The sequence below is a fragment of the Crassostrea angulata genome, chromosome 8 (genome assembly GCF_025612915.1).
Source record: "Crassostrea angulata isolate pt1a10 chromosome 8, ASM2561291v2, whole genome shotgun sequence".
Taxonomy (NCBI): Eukaryota; Metazoa; Mollusca; class Bivalvia; order Ostreida; family Ostreidae; genus Magallana; species Magallana angulata.
Window position 1 is genome coordinate 24,218,267 of NC_069118.1, and position 23,577 is coordinate 24,241,843.

The 23,577-nt window shown below is 30.5% G+C and overlaps 2 long non-coding RNA genes across 2 annotated transcripts; both read right to left on the reverse strand.

Annotated features, from left to right (window-relative positions):
* Positions 1-10,496: 10,496 nt before the first annotated feature.
* Positions 10,497-12,539, reverse strand: LOC128157787 (uncharacterized). Its single transcript, XR_008239860.1, has 3 exons — positions 12,299-12,539; positions 11,028-11,085; positions 10,497-10,732 (listed from the first exon to the last, which is right to left on the reverse strand). It is a non-coding gene; the product is annotated as an uncharacterized LOC128157787 (long non-coding RNA).
* A 2,528-nt stretch (positions 12,540-15,067) lies between these two features.
* LOC128160079 (uncharacterized) lies at positions 15,068-23,208 on the reverse strand. Its single transcript, XR_008240234.1, has 3 exons — positions 23,090-23,208; positions 16,551-16,617; positions 15,068-15,569 (listed from the first exon to the last, which is right to left on the reverse strand). It is a non-coding gene; the product is annotated as an uncharacterized LOC128160079 (long non-coding RNA).
* Between the last annotated feature and the right edge of the window lie 369 nt (positions 23,209-23,577).

The following is a 23,577-nucleotide window of genomic DNA, read 5'->3' on the forward strand; positions in this document are numbered from 1 at the left end:
CCAGTTATATTTAAAAAGCTTCTTTTATGCTCTCTAAAGTTGTAGAGGATTTTGTAAGAACAGGGATTTCAATAATGATTATTGAACTAGAATGATTTAATTAAAAAACCTTTTTGCCGATCAACATACAATGCAACAATGCGAAATCATACTTATTGATATGATGAATCTAGTACTTGAAATATAAAAGTTGTATCAAAAAGAAAAACGGGACACACGGGCGCACAAAGTGGAAACGGATCCGACTGAAATAGGAAAGGCAGGTCCTGACCTGAAGGTTATGACCAGAGGCATACATGGTTGATCTGCATTCGTATGATAAAAAATTAAAACAATATTAATGTTTTATTCAGAAATATAATTGCTGCATGGACATCTTATGAATTCTTTTTAAGCAACGAAATATAGACACAAATTGTTGCATAAATGTATTCATATTATTTTTTTTAGGGTGTTTTCTTCATAAAAAGAATACGTTGTATTTGTGATCTCAGTACGGCATTATATACAAAATATTTAGTTATCCCTCTTTGCATGATGTTGCAAGCTTGATGGTAGAATCTCATAACAATATGAACATGAATTCTTTCAAATATATGCATCATGTCACGTACATGTTGTATAAGTGAATTTACTCGTGGATCTTGGAATGTGGATGTAAACGCTTGTGGTCCAAATATTATACTGAGAAAACAACCTAGAACCTCCTTTAAGACAAATATTAGTTTTCATCCTCACATACTTTACAAATCAATAAAACAAAATGCTGTTCAAATGCTCCCACGGTGTTACATTTGAAATAAACCGATATGACACGATCACGAGTACTATTAGTTCGGTATTTTATAATAGAAACTAAGATAATTATAGTTTACTATTAATAATATTCGAACGTTCATAAAGTTTGTTTAATGAAGCAGCAAAAGTCAACCAATTCATCTTTAACCAGTGTTGGAGGGTTCATCATTTTCGTATCAGATAAAATATATAAGAAAGCTCGATGGGAGATCGGAGATGATTAAAGGTATATGTGGCGTATTTTGAGTAAAATATTTGACATGAATTTGAGTAAAAATATACATAATGCTTCTTATAATTAATCGCTTTACAAAACTTTAGGCACATAAAACCTGTTCTGTCTTTAGTTATTTGTCTCTAAACTTTGCTTCACGTCTGATGAATATTAATGTGCTCTGTCACTTTATAACGCCACTGTGCATGAGTGCAGGCAAACCTAGCATTGAAAACATGATGGAAGAACAGATGGAAGAGTGTTTAATTGTTTTTTAATGAAAAGTTCCTCTAAACGAAAATCCACTTGTGGTTTATTACCTGTAAAGTAAAGACACGGAATACATGGAGCACGAACCTGACTAGCAAAACCCCGACAACTTCATGATGGAAACTTAAGTTTAATTTGGCTTTTAATTCCTATTCCATCAATCTCCATAGTCTCCAATGACAATCTTCCCTTTGTTCTTATCCTTGTCAGTCTGTCTTTTTTCTTTAATTGCAAAGTCTGTCAAACTCAACGGTAAATATATCTAATCGTCGTCGCCATTGTTGTTGATATACCGCGATTGATGTCACGTGACCCATTTAAGGCAGGGTTATTCAAATCTTTTGTATTTTTTTAACTGTGCCGGTAAAAACTAAAAAAAAAGTTTTGAGTTCTTGTATCTTTGTTATGCGATTGACTTATTAAGCGTAAATTGTGTGAAAGTCCTATATTAAAGTAAATAAATTAAGCAAATAATCAGATCTTATTATTGTTATTCATTAAAAATGTGCCACATTTACCTTTAAATGTACATAATGTAAGAGAAGCACCAAACACATAGCATTTAAACTGTTTAAATATCAAGACGTAAGCATTTTTTTTCATTTTTTTTTTCAAATTTAACTGAAGGAATTTTAAAGAAAATAATGTCCAAATTAATTTTTGTCTTTCATTTGAAAATACTGTTTATATTCGTGTTTAAAATATCCTACTTTTGTTGACTTAATTTATATACATGTAATTTTATGCATCATTGGTAAAAATGTATGAACTGTACTTGAGCTATACTGTGCAATTCACATAAAATACAAATGTAATTAAAAAGAAATACTAACTACTAAAAGATTGTCAAAACCAGCTTGGTCTTAATAGATGTACCTGCTCACTGTTTGCAATCAAATCACAAAAACCCATAGATATACAGCTGGTTTCAATCGTTTTTGGATATGAATACTTCTTTTTTATGTGTCCAATAGTAACTTTATTTTAACTATAAATTAAAAGACCAAAGCTTTTTATTTTATATAAAGTAACACATCGGTTTTCTTCAAAATACACATATAAGGCGAAAAATGCATTACAACAACGCTGCATACAATACCTATTTAAAGCACACCTGTAAGGGTTGCAATGCCGTTCTCTTTATATCGCCAAAGTGAGTACAGGCGGTCTATTTCTATTGCATATGCATGTAATTCATAATTATGTATTTTTTTTTTTACAAAATGTTATGCCCCAAAATTTAATTTCGCAATATTTTGTACAAAGTATAAAAAGGATGTACTCTTTAGTTATTTTTCTTACGTATATATATTATCATCCATAATAATACAATGAAAATGAACAAACACAAAATTCCCGTCGATTTGGTCGGAATAGGCCCTACATGTTAGTAATTCGTAACAAGTGATATTCGCTACAAGGTTATAACGTTATAAGTATCTGTTGTGGTTAATTTATATATTTATAAGTGTTTGGATTTTGTATCAGCGGTACACTGTTCAGTTACACCGGTATGAAAATCACAATCCACAAGTGCCTGCACTTTTACTTGGCAAATATACAAAATTTTATTCAAATCTAGAAATGTGCATTGCTAAAAGCTTGAAACAGAGGAATTTAGCTTAATTCACTTCAGATATAAAAGTATATTGTAATAGTTGTGTACCTGAAATTTTGTTATTTCTGTTCTGAGGAGACAACGGCAATTGTATCGCCATTACAGATAAAACGAAAAAAAACTGCAGGTAAGCATAGATTACGTTTTCACCAAGGAAAGCAACTTTAGATATTTTTGCAAATCTTTGGGGGAAAATGCACGTAGTTTTTAATGAGATCATATATTAAATAGATATCGACACTAATTGATATTTTTATTTTTTAGCGGAATTTCTGCTATATAAAACTGATTTATACAGAATTGAAAACTGTTATGATATTTGTTTGTTATCGTCTTCTTACTATTTTACTCTTTGATACACATTTATCAAGGTAGTTATTTAAACAATTAATCATTTTCTGCTGTGTTATACGTAGTAAATCTGTTTCGACATTGCTTGAAGAATTGCTATGTTTAGAAAGTGAACTTTACCTTTTTTTTTCTTTTGAAAGGTATTTACTGTAAAAATTCATGTGATTCAACAAACATAATTTACTTTGAATTAATAGATTTAATAAATCTGCAAAAACATCGTATTATTGAAAAAAAAAAAGCTGCATACGTTAACGAGAGCACACATTGAACCTTTTGCAATACTCCTTATTTCACGCAGTTTGCTTTCATTTGATTTTACTGGTTTTTTAACGGCAAATTCAGTTAACCATCCAGACACTAATACAAAACATATGCATTAAATTGTCTTAAAAGGGAGAAAAAAGATCTAATGTTAATTTAGTGTTTTGTTAAACATTTTCAATATTGAAAGCTTCCGATTCAAATTCCAGCTTTAAATTTTTATCAACGTTCAGTAATTCTATTGATAATCTTTTTAATAAAATCTACAATACCATTAGTTGTTTTATACTTGTACAACTAATTCACCTTTTTATTACGGGCCGCCGGAAGGCGGTCCGTTATTTGATACACATTTAAATATTGTTACTGCGTTTCTGCGGGATAGTTCTTTTTTAATAGAATTAATACTATGTTTATTTTTATGAATTAAACGTAAATTTGCATGTAGAAATATGTTTTATGCCTTTTAGAAAATATCACATATTTTTTGTTTTACTCGTAAATGAAAAGTAGGCCATACTTAGTAGATTGTCGTATTTGGCGCGTTTTTATCGACACTATAATCTATTCGGAAAATTTCGGAGTTCTTCATTCTTTTCAAAACAATGCATCAGGATCGGTATGCGGGACATACTAAAGACCTGAAATACGAAAGACATGAATGTCATTAAATTTTATATAAATGATACATTTGAATTTCTATGTGCCGTGTCAAATAAAATGACTATATAATGCATTAAGTTTTCATTCAATACAATGCAACAAAAAAAAAACAAAAAAAAAAAATGGTTTGAAATACATAATCTCCAAGAGAAAAATGATAAGTTGAACTTTTTATTAGAGTAATGTAAAAATCAATGTGTTCTCCTTTACTTCATACTATGGCAATGATCATACAATTTCCGTTAAAAATGCTTACAGTAACAAAATCGATTCTTTATGATAATAGTAAAATGTTAAACTTCAAAACAAGTTGCTGAAAGTATATTAAAATTTACCATACAAATTAGTACAACCAACTCTTATTTTCTTCTTTGTGGAGTGTTTTTATGTAAACAACCAATGATTTATACAACAATTATATTTTTTGCGGCCAATTTGACGCTTGCGTCAATATGATTTCTTGTTTCACTATTATTTTACAGCGATCTTGTTTCAAGGTCGGCTAAAGATATTTCAAACTAGTTTACACATATAAACGTTAACGTAAATAAGACCATTATCTCAAATGTAAATGTACCATGGTGAAGGGTATGTCAATTTTCCTTTTAATTTTACAAAATCTTAATTTTAAAGCATGCATTAGCCTGACCTGTTAATGACATAACCTATTGTCAATGCTTATTATTTCAGGTTTAATGCGTAATTTTACTTTTAAAATTGTGTCATATAATGTGTTTATGCACTCATGTCATCAACAAATTAAAGTATTCAAAAAAAATGTTGAAAGGAAGAATACCTATTCATATTTGGAACCTGGCTTGCATAACATTCCAATTTTCATGTATAAAGTACGCATGAATTTGTATTAAATCTAAGGAGCAATTATATTTTCGCTCTATGGGTCACACTTTTTTCTGTCTAAAATGAAGCTTACTGCACAAAATGATGCAAATATCATATCTTAAATCTTATTTAAGAGCAAATAAATCCTGTCCACTCAAAGAAAATCTGTCCTGTCAGGTTCGTGCCTTTGCGATTGCACAATAACTCAGCAACTCTGTGTTGATGATTTTATTAAAATACACATTACATGAACTTAGATATAGTAAACAATAAATGGTAGTTTAGGAGAGAATATATATTTCGCCAATTTTTATATCTTAAAAAACATGGTACAACATTGGGCTTTTAACAAGAATATAACTCTAGAGTTTACTTTTTATGATTTCAATTTCAATAAATTAAAATAATGAGAAATTGAAAACATTTGTATTAAAGTTTGTCTTCTCAAACTGAATTCTTCGACATATATTTCAATATTCCAAGATATTGGTCACCTTTATTGCCTTCTCAACATTTAAAATAACATTGGAATTTCGTTATGTACATGTATGTACATGTAGTTGTTTACCATTTGATGTTTCAAAAACCAAGAGGATAAAAATTAGATAGCCCGGATTATAATCTTAATGTAAACAAGTTAGTAAAACTTGCAGTTAATTATTGTTTCCAATGTTTTTTATTGTTGCTACCCCGACGCCACCGGTGCAGCTCCGAAAAAACAACAACAAAGACAGAGACAGCAGCCTCCAATGGTCATAAATACACCAATCACGATTCCGGCAATGACACCAGCGCCTCTGTAAAAAACAAAACAAATCTAAGAGTAACTTAAATGACCAATAGTTGGTGATGCATTATCCCTTTCATACAAATACAAACTTAACAATATTTCGTGCTGTTCTGTGTTTGGTAAGGTAATTTTCCGTAACGTCAAAGATATTGAAATATATTCAAAATCTTAATAACAGCTACTTAAAATGAGCAAAAATCTTATTTTTAAGAAATAATATATAATATGATAATACAACAAATAGTATTAAATTCTTTACAAACTTACAACGTTTGTGGTGTTTCAATGGTGGTGTAGTATGCTTGACAGATACAAGCTCCAACTGTAAGTAAAGTATTTCAAAAAGCTTGACAACCAATGACAACAACTTGATCTAATGGGTTGGATCATGTCAAGATTCAAGGTGCGGATCATCAGACGAGAGGAGAAGCATCGAGTTTGATCTGATGACTCACGTATGACCAGGAGACACCGACTATTTGGATCAAGTGAATATTATTAATTTTGATGAAAAAATTATTGTATATACTTCCTTTGAAATGTAGATATAACAAAACTATTTTTGTTTAATATTTAAAAAGTTCTATTTTGTTCACCGTTTAAGAAAAATACAAAGGCCTATAACGCGCTAAAATATTCTGTAGTGCGTCATATTCTTTTTCTGCAAGGTGTGGTGATACTGGTTCTGAAAACCTTAGAATGGTAACCGAAAATCAGATCACAATTTTAAAATTTTCAGTGTCAAGAAAGGAGAATTGATGTAATTATAATAAAAACAATTGACATAAATTCAAGACGATGTGTTTGTACAACTGTTAAACAAATAGTGTACACATGAATGAGTAAATAATTTAAATACTGCAACTTCATAAATTAATGAATATTAAAACCATAAACTTAAGGTAAGAAGCTTTACTGTCAAAGTCGTTATATTTCAAAATTAAATCGGTTTAAAGACGGGAAAACCGTAAATATGATAAATTAATTGTAATAAAAAAAATATTTGCATTTTTCAGTTTCTTTGACTGTGACGACGCTGCGTATCCAATTTGTACTATACAGTCCAAAAAATTCCAATGACGTAAATTGGGGCGCAAGTGAATGTTGTTTATTTACATTCGTACAATCGCTCAACATTACGTAAATATAGATTATGAAAAATCATTCTTTGAATATCATAAGGTGCTATTTTGGTCAGGATGTGATCAAATCTATGGCCTTCGGGCTTTATTGGATTTGGTCACGCCTTAAACGAAATTATAGTCTCATAATAATCACAAATTGATTTCTTATTCCTTCGATAAAAACTTGTCATTAGGTAAATGTCCTAAATTAAAGTTAACATTTTTTAATGAAAAAATAAAACTGATATTTTATATTAACAGCTATTTACATGTATTTGTTTATCTAAACATTACTCACCTAAAAGATAAAATATACAATGTTTAAGCCTTAAATCCATTTTTAATGATTAACAGATGCGACTTTCTAATACAAAGTATGGATATTCATTTGAAACTTTCGGTCAAAAGCATCAGGCTTTTATGTTTTTAAAGTAATCGCATCCATAGAAACCTAAGGAGGAAGTGAAAACATTACTTTCGAAGTCTTTATAGATCTTTTCGTGGAAAGGTATAATCGTGCACTGACAGGATTTTCATTTGAAAACCAAATATTGTAAAGGAGTTTTGAACTATTAAACGCTAATAAAGAATGGTTTGAACTTAGAGTATTTTGTAGAACATACTTTCTAAAATTTATAACACCATCGAAATAATTTTTAAATACCCCGAAGGCTTGCCAGTACGTTAACTTGATGACAAACAAATAAATAGTGAAACACTTAATGAATATTTTTTGTCAAATAATATTTATCTTGACGATGTTCTCTTTTCTACGTATGTGATAAACAAGCGTTAAACTTTAATTCTTAAAACCTTGAATCACAATTTGGTTACGACAAATCTAGAAAATTGCATGTGGTCAAATGATAAATATCGGTTTTTGTTTATCATGCATTATATAACACTAGTCTAAAGACTGGCGATTCTACCAAAAGGCCCAGCCAAAATGTTGTAATTACATTACAATAGAGTGGTCCTTATCATACATGTATTTTATTGTGTTGTAATCCTTTTTTTTTCTGTGTGTTACGATTTTATAAATATGTTTTTGCAAGATTATTGAATGACAGACAGTCACTTTTTAATCTTGAGGACAAGATGTTTTGTTAGTGGGGGGATTTATCATAACGGAAATTTTATAAAAATTGGTTAAAGTACATACGATATATAGTATAGATATCGTATGTTTATTTATGTTCAAGGAGAAATGTGTTATTAAGTCCAGTGATGAGCCTGTCGACGCCGGGTCAGAAATATAAATAAAATGCTACTACTGATCACGGTGCGTCAGATCATTAGTATGCACTTGATCGCATTTACTTATTAGGATAAGCGCAGTGTTCGTGCGTATAAAATGGGGGGTGCGGGAAACACAGCTCTTCAGTAATCATCTGGAAGCTGTCTTTCAGCTTCTCTGTTTTACGGGAAAGATAAATTATAACACTTGCGGGCATTCTCAAAAGTAAAGTTAATAGATTCAGAGGGTTCAAGTAACATTTTATTTTCAGAGATTTTTGTAATAAATATAAATGTTGATAAATTCCACTGTAATTAATATTGATATTTATTGTTAGAATGTCATATTAAATTGTTATATCTAAATAAAAGAGTAGTCATCTGGAAGCTGTCTTTCTGCCTCCTCTTTTTATGCAGACTGGGACACTGACTACTCCCCATGTAGAGGAGGAGACATTCCGGGAACACCTTGGCTAGGCCACCCGCCAGGTGTGGGCATGTTGGAACAAAGATCTCGAGGATCTATATAGATTAAATATTATAACACTCCATATAACCTCTAGTGGACGTTTATAAAATAGTACTGGAGGCGTTATGATAAATATATAAGGAAAAAACCATATCATGCAGTTGAAATAAAGATGCAATCAAGCAATTACCGGTATTACGGGATATGAGTATGACGTCCTGAATGTCAGTTCAATAAGACTCACTAAGTGAAGTTGGTTAATAACAATTTCCTGAGAGCTGTTAAAATACAGCTTTACAGCCACAGAACATGTACTCTTTACCATAAATTTTGTAAACTTATCGCCAAAACAGTATAAATACATGTATTTTTTAATATTCTAAAATTAAAACCCTACCAGGTCATAAACTATCAAATTCATATGACCCACTCCGTTCCTTATTTTCAAATATCCAATATCCGAAAAAAATAAATAAAAAAAACATAATTACAAAAACATTAACGTACGAGTATACCCTTACTATTACATCACAACCTTTCATTTTTTTTGTAAATGTGTGCTAACTTAATTATTGTAAAACTTTTTATACCAGTTTTAGATTGTTTTATTATTTATCTTGCACTTGCACGTCGTTTAATTCAAACTAATTCAGAAAAATAACAAAGAGAAAAGCTCTCAATATGACAGCAAACCGGGTTTTCTTTTGTGTGAACAGTATCCATATCCCATGTTCCATTTATCAATCCTGAATTGATAAATACTACCTAACCAAGAAAAATGGAGACTCTATATGCAATATTTTTGCCAAAATGACTAAGTTCAAAGGCTGTTATTTTTTCCATAAGCTATCAGAAATCAAATTCCTTGCAATTTGCATACCTCTGATATTTATATAATCAATCTGCAAAAGAACAACTACCTATCTTGAAAAATGAACGAGGATTTATCGTTACAATGAGGGTACCCTTTTGGCAACCACCGACCCGCCATTTTCACTATTTCAATAACCAGATTTTTCCTCTAGAAAACACAGATATGGATTTTTTTAACACGATTACCCTCCATGCTAACATGCCAAACTATATATATTTTTTTTATTTATAATCAACACAAAAGTTCATCTCTAGAAAAAAAAAGGACGCTAATTTGTCGTGTTTGTGCATTTGGGGTATTTTTTGCTATAACGTCTCAAAAACAGTGACTAACTGTACATAGCTATAACAGTGACGAACTGTGCATAGCAAAAACAGTGACAAACTGTCCATAGATACTCAATGTTGATTTAAGTGAATAAAAAAAAAGCATTTTAACTGTTAGTATTAGATATCAGTGAAATACATAACCTGTATATTTCTTCCATCTTTCTTATAATTTAGTCATTAGGTACAGTACAGAATCTACTTGTATAAATCGACAGTATATCAATTTATAATTTACAATGTATTTACAATTGGTTTTTTTGTTCGATCATAACGCCTTCATATGTACTTTAAAATGCAATCATCTTTTGGCGTTGAAACATTCTTGATATTAAAAACTACAATGCCAGTCATTAATAGTATTAGTTTTTATAATAGATGAATGGCGATGGCTATTTTTAGACTGTGTTGATCTTCCTAAAAAGAAGAACTCAAAATAAAGACACCGGATAATATTTAAACCCAGAAAACTAAAAGTTATATATATATATATATATATATATATATATATATATATATATATATATATATATATATATATATATATATATATATATATATATATATATATATTTATTTGATACATGATTGTTTATAGCTTACAAAGTACATGTATATCTAATTATTTAGGACACATTAGTAATAGCTAATTTTTTTAACCATTCGGCCTCCTCAAGTTAAAGTAGACATAACCAGACTCTGTTAAATTCAAATATCAATCATTTTTCTCATTAACAAAGTTTTATAAAGAAGGCTGTTTTCACCAATTCTTTCATTGCGTTAACCAGACGATACTTGTGAAGCCCCAAGACAACAACAACAAAAACAGACACAACAACCGCCGATGGTCATCATTACGCCGATCACAATTCCTGCTATGACTCCACTGCTTCTGTAAACAAAAAATAAAAAAACATTTGTGACATAACGCTTAGTGGCCTATGACTTGTGTGTACAAATAACTGCTATATGTTTGTGGTATGGCTGTAACGTATAAATTTAATTTTATTCATTGAAATCTTTTTAACTCTCATTGGAGTAGTAAATTTTAGATACACGTAATTGGATTGTGTAGAAACGATACGCATTGTATTTTCGCAAAAGATAGCATCCATCAAATATATAAATTTAAAGTGAAACATTATAGATACTTTTAGCTTTCCTTAGGTAACAAATAATCAACTTACAACGTTTGGGGAGCTGCAGTGGTAGTAGTGTAATAAGCTTGACAGATACATGATCCAACTGTGTAAATAGGAAACAAATAAAAGACCTGATATATATAACAGTAGAAGAAATCACATGTAATCATTTTTTTTCTTCTATAATTAATAATTTAATGATAAATTATAGTCAGTCCCAAGTTATTGCTTCCATCACTTTTTGATGATTTTTAATAAAAATACACACACCTGTAATAGAAAGAAGTACAAATGAAATCGATGAAATAGAAAATATCCAAGATAACTTCATTGACAAATTATCCCTTTTCACTCATAAAAGTTTACAGGAATGAAAACAAATTTCTTACGGAGATCTATAATGGGAAATGTTTACATCTTTTCTCCATTCGGAAGTAATCGGGACACCTCGCGCAATTTTTCAACGTTATCATCCGGGCTTATTAATGGCTGACGCAATGCAATTCAAGTAGACTTTCTATTTTTGGATGTGTATTGAAACCTGAAGCGGTAGAGGGGGCGTTTCAAAACAGATAATCTGGACATTTTTCATATAAGTGGATGAATGTAGTTTGAGCATAAAGGTATTTATTATTATCGAAATATCAAGCGAAAGTGGTGGAAGCAAAAACCTGGGACAGAGTATAATAAATAACAGGAATTGGAAACTACCAGTCACTGTGTGCAAAGAATAAAGAATATAAGATACTAATGATAACAGGAATACAGCTTGGTATGTAAATGACTAAGAAACCTAGTACCAAATGTTTATGCAAGTAAATTGTATAATTACGTCCCCAGCCATAGCGATTGATTAAGATAAAGAACAATCTATAAATCATAAAATAACTAACTAAAGTACAAAAGTGATAGTGATTAATATATGTTTTGTTTACATATAATGCATGTCTCCAGCTCGTTTGATTGATTTAGAGAAAGAACAATTTAATTTTAAAGATTTATATACAGAATGAATTGAACTTTTAAAACATTTTGCCATTTGAATTCTGCATAAATGTTGAAATGAATATCTTAACGCAATGTCCTAGGATTATTTGCAGCATTTCAAAAGTTATTTATGGTAATATATGTGTTGCAGAGTTGAACATTACTTTATACAGGCAAAATGATCGCTACACTTGACGACACGCAGCTAATAAAAAATGATTTGGAAATTTTCTGAATAAAAGTTTATTATTATTTAACCACTAGGAAAAATTAAAAATAAACCAACGTTCATACAAAATTCCAATTTTATATTTATCAAAAATACTTACCTAAAAGAAAAAATATATAATATACGATCTTAAAATCCATTTTGTTTCAAACATCAAATAATACTTGTTCCTCGAAGATCATGTACAGCTATTGTGGTTTTCTTTCTTAAAGTATGACTTGAAGGCAACCGCATCCAAGGAAACTGAAGGCGGAAGCAAAAACATTGTTTTCCAGTTACTCAAAAACATTATTGAAACTGCATGTTTATAATTCAGTAAAAACAATTTCTTTTTTATAACAATAAACAAGTCTACCTTTTCGATCAAACTTATAAATAAATTTATAGATTCCTTATCAAGTCCATAAATCTAGTTTGAAATTTGAATTTAAAATGCATTTCATAAAAGGTGTCCCACCAAAAGTGCAAAATATATCTTGTTCTGCCGCATGTTATAAAGAATATAGGGCGTATGAATATCAATTTTATGTTAAGTGATTTTAATTGAATGGCAACTAAAGCCCTTTTTTTACCCCCATGTCGTCCTTGTAATCGTGCTTAAACGGGAATATTTCTACTATAATAGAATATATAACGTGACATTATTAAACAAAAAAATATTAATGAAAACCTGGTGTTACTGAAGTTAGGGATTGTTAAGTATAAACGCTTTCATTTTCTGCAAGTCAGTTTTGAAGTATTTTTGTAAATTCGAAAAAAAGATCAACTTGATTCATATTTATGAAGACCTTGTTCCGTACGGAGATTCACTTTACATCAATGTATCTTACAATTGCATAGGGCACAAAAATAAAATACCACATCTTAGGATTATCAGTAATGTTTTGATATAACATTTATAAAATGATCAAATATGGTCAACGTGATCAATAATTTCATTCCATTTCTCTTCCATCTTAACCGAATCAAATCAATCCAACGTACTCGGTCAATGCAAAATACTCAAAGAATGATTTCTTATTTCTTCCGTTTAATCACTGAAGAAGGAATATTTCTTTCAGTATTATGAGGTCATAGTTTTGGTAGGGCCGAGGTCAGATCCAATGAAGACCAAAAGGGTTTTATGATTCATTATCAATCGGTCGGGTTTCGAGTGGTCAAAAACTAGTTAGAACTTGATTGTGTTTTGTTCATATTAGTGTTTGTAAAGCTGTTAATTACAATCAATTTTTGTGCCATTTTTGTCAATAAATTAATACTTAAAACGTTTCATGCAGTTGGTGACTAGAGTTCTGATAATAATCAGAGACAGATAGATTTAGTTTGTATCATATCATCATACATATAAACATGTTTCTGGAAAACTGTGAAGACATCATATATGGTATGACTAATAACCAGACCCTCAGAAGATGCGGAGTAGTGTAATAAGCAGAAACCGCCGAGAACCTAAGGTGTTATCTATCAAGCGCGTTATTTAAAAAAAAGTGGAGTTCCACTTCAGTAAATGTATTTAATCCTTGATCTTTAAGTACCATTACTTTGCACGTACTACATTGGATGATTCAATATTAAATGATGATAATTTAATAGACAAGGTGTTGAAACCTTGAATGAATATGATACCAGGAAAAAAAGAAAGCTCAGAAGATAATTTTAAATGTTTTTGTTTAATTATATATGAAACATTACTTTAGTTCAGTTTTTACAGTACTGCTTTGTTTTTGTAAAAAAAAAAAATCTTAATCTGGATAGAAAAATTCAACTAATGTTTTTAAAATATTTCCTACAATATAAGACCTTTGGGTCACGTTATAATTATAACTTTACGAAATATTACTATATCTACATTTACAAGGAAGTTTTCCTTTAATTTCAACGGAAAAATTCGGTTATTGAAATGGTGAAAATGGCGGGGGTGCGGCTGCCAAAAGGGTTCCCTCATTTTACGGATAACTCCTCCTACAGTTAGATTTTAGAAAGTTGTTCTTTTGCAGATCAATTGTACATATATCAGAGGTGTGCATATTGCTAGGATTTTGATTTCTGAAAAAAAAGTACCAGCTTTTGAAATTAGTCATTCTTTGGCAAAATATTGCATAAAGGGCACCCTCATTGTACGGATAACCCTTCTTATAGTTTTCAAGATAGGAAGTATTTCTTTTGCAGATCAATTGTACATATATAAGAGGGGTGCATATTGCTAGGATATTGATTTCTAATAATTTATGAAAAAATACCAGCTTTTGAACTTATTCATTTTTGGCAAAATATTGCTTACAGGGTACTCCATTTCACTGGATACGGTAGGTAGTGTTTATTAACTCGGGGTTGACAGGGATTATGGATTCAATTCACATTAACGAAAACCCGGTTTGCTGTCTCATTGACAGCTTTTCACTTGTTCATCAGTTTTTATCAACCATGTTAGACATTCAAACATTTGGTACGTTTCCTTAATCCTTTCAAACTGCAATGCTTAAATAGCAAATAATAATTTAATTGTTAATAGAACACAAGAGCTCTCAACCTTTTTGGCAGTATCAAATTGCCTAATTATATCCCAATAAGATTAAATGAATAAGAAGTTTCATTGTTACAGAAAAGAAAACTGGACTTCTACTTCTCGATTTTTTAAATACTTGTTTCTTGTTGTAACTGTTTGTATAAAATGTAACTCATAGATGGGTCTAAATCAAAAATGGCATGTTATTCATGTATGGATCCATTAACGTAAGTTGTAAAAAAGGCCAACAGACATATTGTCAAATTTATGAATTCAGTATACATCACTCTTAATTCATTATGGTGCTTCTTTGAGCTCTGGATTTTGTAACTAAATTGCTTTTAAATATGTTTTAAGTATTGGTTCTCGATATCATTTATTTTATTTTACAAAATGTACAGAAAGAAAAAGATACGAGGTACAATTAGAAAGTCAATACAGTTTCATCAATCGCATAGCAATAAAGAAAATGTTAGGAAATTAAGCACCATTAAAACATTGTCATGATCAATTATGAATAATGTTGTACTTATATTTCAATCAATAAATGATACATGTAGGCATGGTCAAAACATTTTTAAAAATTTTGAACCAAGAATCTGTTTTTCAAAGAATTTTTAGCTTATTTCGGATAGCGACTTTCGGCTATAGTTCTGTTTAATAGTAGGAAATAATGTTTGATGTGATACAACGATAAAGAAGTCAACAGTTAATTGTGTGCTGAATCATTGATCGATGTTTTCGGCTTCAGTAACAGCTTTATCCTGATGAGGAACCAACAGATGAACTCCCACCACAAAAATAACAACACCAAAAGGCAAATGCCAAAACACCAATCACGATTCCGGAAATAACTCCAGCGCTTCTAGAATAAAAAGGTGAATATAAATGACGTATTTCTTAAATGATTGTTAAGAGAATTTAAAATATATTATATAAGATATTCTTTATTTCCTCCAAATTGCGTACACAAACTATAAACTTATGATAAGCCTGTAATGAAACATATTTATAGAGTATTCGTGTAGAAATAACTATGATGGGAAGTTATATAAATTACGACAGTCTCTAGCTAAGAAACCTTTGTTTTATTAACCATAAGTAGAACGATAGATAAAACATGTTTCTGTATAGTTAACAAATAAGGCAATATATTTTCAAATCTTGTTTCATTTACACAGCCATCAGGGATAAACGTTGAAATTCTTGATTTTGTTTTTAAAACATAACATATTTGTTGCCATCGAATACTTCTGTATTGTTAAAGCATATGTTCTCTGCCTTTTTAAAAGGGTTAAACAGCTTATGTTATTGTACTTATGTTGCGTGCGCACTAGCATGTGCTTATGTTTGTTACAGCTCACATATTTGGGTTGATTAGGTCACCTTTATCTAGCACAAAACCTCCAATCCATGACACTTATTTATAAGTTAAAGCGGTCTTTCATTTTTATCACTTTGATACGCATATGACAAAACACAACACAAACACAAATCTATCATCGGTCATTATAAAGGATAAAGTGACTGACATTACTTGATTACAAATACTAAATGTATATCAAAATGAATTAATCAAACAAATAATATCCCATTAAACTCATTAAAGTAATTTTGTAAAGTTTTTAGATGATGCTCATTGGAAGTAATTAAAAGTAATTAAAAATTATAAAAATGAAAGTAGCTACACATCATTACAAACAGCAAATGTTATTGTTGATAATCATATTCATGCATGTATCTATAAAAGTTAATCGTAAGTCCAGTAACAGTTCAATGGAAGAAATTAGACAATGCAGGTTGAATTGGTGATTTCTTTTTAAAAACAATTTACCATTTTACTTACAATGTTGGCTCAGCCGTTTCTCGAGCTGGGACATTATCATAGTACGATTGACATGTACATGCTCCAACTGTAAACAAAAAGTCCACTTGTTAACTCCTAAAATGATCATTTTTACTCTTATTGTTCACAGTGTTAAACCGTGAATATATATTTACTATTCACATAAGACTGATCATTGCAAAATTAATATCGGTTAAGATTCATTTAAAAAAACACGGTATACATAATATATCCATAAGAAAATAACATTACATGACACTTATTATCTTTAATTGTGATTCTATCATTTTATTTCCTGTTCTGCACCTAAATTTGCAGTTTTAAAAAAATTCTAATGCAGAAGCAGAAAAGCTTGGTGTATATAAATACAACATAGCAAGAAAAGCTGTCAGCATATGCCTCAGCTTTATACGTATATAGATCCCAGTCCAGCAAATTTACTGCTATACATTTGCTTAATGTATTTCCACTTTTCCTACAACAAGTATTATTGATAAAGGAAGAAATATTCTACACATTTTGAAATAAGAAAGCATCAAGTGATATGAGTGTAGTGGATATTTTTGTCAAATGTGTAATATATAATAGATTTCATTTATAATATATGAGTATATGTAGTTTACAATATCGTTAATTATTAGACTTTGTTGTCTACCAGTTCCAGAACATTCAGGGTGTAAAAAAAGAAGCACAACGAAAAGGTACATGCTAACGTAAACATAATTTATTAACAAATACATCAATTCAGCTATGCGCCTGTAAAATAAATGCATGTAGATTCATTTTACACAACTCTTGAATAAATGAACAAATAGAGAAATCAAGTGTCTAACATACATAGACCATATAAATTATCTCAAATAATTTTTAACAATTACTTTATAAATTTGCACAAAGTTGATTGACACTGAGATAATTGAATACATATTATATACATGTCTACAATGATCAATATCATTTTTGCTCTGCTTTACTATTACACTAATATGTTAAAATAATTTGATAGAGAACGAATCCCAGAGAAGGTGTTTAGGAGAACTGGAAAGAGAAAACATAACTCTCGATAACCAAAGACTGCAGGAAGAGATTGCTAAAATTAGAGTAGAGAGAGAAGTTTTAGTTTTGAAGAAGGATGTCTTTACCCTACAAAAGCAGAAAATATATTTTTTTTTAAATTCAGACAGTATTCCCACGTCTAATGGAACAGTTGTCATCACTGCCTAAATGTTACTGACAATTTACACGTTGTAATTGGAGAGAGAGAAAGAGAGGAGTAAGAGAAAAGAGGAGTAAGAGAAAGAAAAAAGAAAAGAGGAGAGAGAGATTAAAATGATGTTACTTAGCAAAAATAAATTACTAGTATCAGATAATCAAACTTCAATAGCCTATAGTTATTATGCATTATGGTACATAGCCTTAAAGTGGCTCAGAAAAATCCATTGGTGGTGGCAGCTCTCTTCAAGACTCAATCATTCCTGGCAGTTGCTGCAGGGTCCTGCAGGAGCTGAGGCTGGCAGTCCCTGATGTTAAGGTCGCAAATGTTGTAACTGACTTAAGTGTCCTGTCTGTCTATGGCGGTGTTGTGTTGGATACATGTTGCAGTTGTGTATTCTACTAGTTGTTCTGGACATGTGCTTAGTCCAAAATGAAGCGATTGGAACTTTCTCTTCAAAATTCCAAAAGTATGTTGCTAGATAGGGGGTCATCAAATATCTGGTAAGGGGGTAGCTAAAGTCACCCAGTAATAGACCATTATGCATATCTAGATTTTAACAATATTTTGAACTTTAAATTTGTAAACACTTGATGAAATGTAATATGAATCAAATATTGTATTTATAAGTACTGGTTCATGTACGTAGTTGCGTGTTTTTTTAGAATGGTTAAATACGTAAATTTCATTAGGAATTTGAATGCATTATTGCTGAGGTGAAGTTTTAAAACACCATGCAATTACCATTTTTAAACTGCTGACAAAAAGATGATGATCTCCAACTTCTTGAGTCATGGCAGGAGCCTGGCCATCAGGTTATTCTAAAGTTAGGGTCATTCACCATCTACATGTACAAAAGTATTGTTTTATGTAGGTTAATGTGAATACAATGCAAACATTTTTGAGTACGGTACGTTTTATAATGTTAACCTAATTCTGACATTCTGATTTTCTGTATTATGTTGATAAACACTTGTACAACCTATTTAATTCAACTTTTATACATACTTTTCAACATCTGATTTTTTGATTACGGTATTTCTAGAATGTTAAACAAAGCCTGACATTCTGATTTTCTGTATTATGTTGATAAACAAACACTTGTACAACATGTTTAATTCAATTTTTATACATATTTTTCCTCATCAGATAATTATGAACAAATTTATTATTGTATTCATCTTAATAAATAAATGTCGACAGATACAAGTATTAAGCATTAAATTTTACCAATATAAGTTTATGATTTTTACCAATCAAGGTCCTCAGGGACCACATTTAAACATACATTTAAAAAAAGTACCTGAACATATAGAGTATGGAATCCTTTTCTGTTAACAAAGTCAGCTTCATTTGCAGTTGGTGTGAAATTCTTATTTGTTATCCATCAACACAACCTAGAACTTTAGGAAATCCTAAGGAAAAAGATGTTTATATTTTAAAGTATGTATTATGATACAAGTACACATCATGTAGTGATCCAGCTTAAGATTTGTGATTTGTTTCCATTAATATATTGCAAATTGTAGATGTATTTCAATATGTCGTAACATTCACAATACTAGTTAACATGCGATATCTATAAAGACACTGACTCCATCCCAGCGTTAACCCACCAACCTGCCCCCCCCCCCCCAAAAAAAAAACAAACAACCAAATACAATGCTAAAACCCCAGCGGGATAGATAAAGGTACATGTAAAACCATAAACTTTAAGAAAGATATTCGCTCTTATATACTACATGTAATTACAAAATATTAATTAAATATTATGACATCCATTTGTAATATCTGCATTGACCTAGCATCCCCCTCCCCCACATATAGACTGAAATGAATTTTTTTTATTTCTTTCGCAAATTCACTTTAAAGTGTAAAATCTACTTTATTTCATAATGAAGTGAACTTTGAAAAGGTGAACAAGGGTACTTTAATCTTACACATGTCCATACATATTTCGAAAGGGGGTGTTGGTTGAGAGTGGGTTATTTTATGATGTACATTTTATCACAGGGTGGTAGTGGTATGAGTACCCTCATTTTAGTGTGTTGGATATACATGTAATAATTTGTAAACCAATTGACAATGAACATCCTTGATAATCAAACTGACATGTGCAGGAGACTTCGAGTATTTTACATTTAATACACTTCTCTTGGATCTACCACCCATTACTCAGTAAATGCCCTTTGAGGAACTTTTTTGAGTGAAAAAAACCCCCAAAAAGTCAATCATCTTTAGAGATGTGTGAATATGTTTGGTGTCTGCGCAAGCTTTTATCAATGACATTTATGTCTTTACTATTATAAAACACCTTTATTACAGAATGTGAAGAAGTTGACTCTCACAAGTGTTTACTTTTACAATGTTTATTGAGCTTTTCAAGCAGAATCGGCAACTCTAATTTTACAGCGCATACAACTATAAACTGTGTGTACGATGATTACCTGCGATTCGGCGGAATCATTCCCTGACCTTTCTGGCCATGTCAGCCACCGGGAATTTAATCATGTGTGTGAACATCTCAATAATTGCCCTCGCAACAGATTTTACCACTCTTCCTACAGAGGATTCTGACACATTCAAACTGTCCCCAGCAAGTCGCAGGTGTGCCCCCGTTTCCACAAATCGTAGGAAAAGGAGCACCTGGATCAGCGGGGGAATGGGCCGATTCCTGGCAGTGTCTGTCTGTAGAATGTTGCTGTCTCCATCCACGATAAACAGAAATGTTGCTGGGGAAATTCTGTATCTTTAATACACTTTTTCCTCATTAAGACTTTCCAGAGGATTATGCAGGTCTCGAAAAACACGAGGCCGCCTCATTGGAATCGTGTTTTGTCTTCTACGATGCCGACGCCTGACAATGGCAGCCATTTTGTTTGCTTTAGAAAATTCTTAAGTCTATTTTTTTTTGTGGACTCAAATACTTGAGAATAAAACCGAATTTGAGAATTTTTATTTTGTTCAACTTGTTTATGGCGGCGGCTGAGTCTGAGTATTGGAGAGTTGAGAATATTCTCAGACTTAATGGTGTTTTGTGGCGGCGGACCTGGTTTCTGTTTACAACAACGACCCCTTTAGACTTCTACTGGAACAGACTCTGAATGGGGCGGACATACTGTACAACGATCAGTACAGGACATTCGCTCTCCACAACACCATCATCAGCTCTCTCTCTCTCTCTCTCTCTCTCTCTCTCTCTCTCATATCACCTAATGTCATTCCAAAAGTGATATGACTTTTTAGTAGGAATAAATTCAGTAATTAACTTTTCTCAAATAATTAATATAATCTCAGTGTGTTCATATGATACGATGACCAAAGTGTCATTATTGTTCACAGTGATTTATACATATGGGCTTGAAAGAAATATGCAATTATGAATCATTAAACAATTTGAGGGGGGAAATTATAAATGCGCAATACAAACTTTAAGATAAAAACTGATGATTTTATTGTAAATTCTTTTGCAAAAAACGTAGTAGATTAACATTAGTGTAAAGTGATAATAAAATACCTTTATAACTCAATTTATGTATACACAAAAAATATTGTGACAACTTTTGGCTTACATACCAATTATTTTTCATAAAAAAACAAATGCGATTTTTTTTTAAAATCATAATCAAGGGTTGAATAAAACAATAATTTATTGTTGTTAAGTGTAAAAAGTTACAAAGACATTCAATTTCCATCTGAGATGTAAAGTATAAAATACATATGCAGGTAAGATATGAAACAAGAGCAGTTTATCAATTTTTTTTTTTCAAAAGAGTATGGACTATTAAACATTATTAATTATCTTCAGATTGGTTTATTTATCTATCATATGTTAAATAAAACCTACAATATCTCTACACACATGCAATATCTGAGATTTCTAGGTATGTCCGTAACAATAAAATAAGGGGCGGGGGGGGAGTGTTGGACCCCTCTTCATTTATATAAACGAACATATTAATAAAAGTTTATATTTTTAAAAAAATAAATGAGAATGTGTATGCACCAACCCCCTCGATCCCCAGAGGATTAGAAATTTGAGGTTTGTCGAAAATTTGGGGTCTGTAAAAAGAAAAACCCTACTCTATCGTTCTTCATTAATCATCACAGCAAGCTCTACCATCCCAATTAAAACGTTATTTGACAACCCTTTGATAGTTTGTGGACAAAGTATATGCTACTCTTACTTAAAAACAAGGTTATAGCGGTTCCTAATTGAAAGAGAATTAGACTCGATTTGACTTAAAATTTTCAAATTTTATATTTCCACTTTCAATGTTTATAATAATAAATATAGAAGTTTATAATGCTATGTCAAAATTTGAAAGTCAAATATCAAGTTATAAGCAAGATACAGGGTTCATAATTCTTTGTCTTGTAAACAAAGCTCGAATATTGTCATTGTTTACATATTTGTTGTATTGGTGTAAGTTTCAATTACATATAACCTTCTTTTGTTGAAAATTGTATTTAGGAAGATATTGGATTAGTTTAAATTGTTTTACAAGTCATTTTGTTTAAGAAATGGTAATTCTCTACATTATATTTTTTGTAAACAACCACGACTCGACTCGAGCTTTGTTTACATTACAATGTTTTCTTACCTCTGCATCTCGCTTGTAACTTGACTTTAACATTCAATATTTTGGTCTCTCATTTAAAATGCATCAGTAAACCATTTTATACATAAAAGATAAAAATAAAAATTTTGATCTCAAATCGTGTCTAAGTCCCTTTAAGGAATGCTTCCAGAAATAGTCTCTGCATCCGTAGTCCTAAAAAAGCTTAATGACCACGTATAAGCATACTTTACTTTCGATTAGTGTCTCCTAATACATATATGTTTTTACATTCAAGGGATCAATTTAGCAAAATATAATGTATTCTTTGAGATATAAAAAAAAAACATAAATATTAAAACAAACGATTTTCTTGAATTATTTTCTTAATATGATATCTTTCTAAAACTACGTCAAATTGCTTGAAGTTCAGATATTCGAACTTATATGATAACTGTTGAAAGCATTTTCATAAATTAATTTATTTTCGTATGATTTACATGTATCTATACGACGCACACATAATACTGTACAAATTAACGTCAAGAAGTAAATATTTTATTTTTCTTTTAGTTAAAAAAAAAACAAATTAAAAGGATGAAAATAAATTCTATAATTTCTACCTGTGCTATACAGGTACAATATAACTGGGGACAAATTTAAAAAAATTATTTTACATCGTGTAACATAGATAGAAAATAAATTCATTCCTTAAACAAATATGCTAATCATTACATGTACATACAAAAAATGAAAAAAATACTTACTCAAAATAAAAAATCTAAAAAAGTTCACTTTAGAATTCATTTTGATTATTGTTCCTTGACGGGTACGATTTTAAGACAAGTTTGCTAAGTTACTTATATCTTTTATATGCAAATAACCTCGAACGTCAATGCATCCAAGGGAACCGAAGAGGAACAAACACACGTATTTCCAGGTATTCATAGATGATTACCTGGAAAGGTGAAGAGATAAAACGATAGGTCAATCTCATAAAACAAAACTAGCGACGTTGTCGCTTAACACAAAAGTATACTATTACCTGTATTCCAAAAAAAGTTAAATATCAAAAACGTAGTTTTGAACTTTTTCTTTAGGCATGAAAAGTCTTAATATATGAATAATCGTTCTTGTTGGAAGGATTATTTTCTACATTATTTTTTACATTTCTTTTCTAAACTCGACCGTCAAATGATGGTAGATATTCTCTTAGATGTGAACCATAACCAATGTTTCTGATTAGATAAAATTT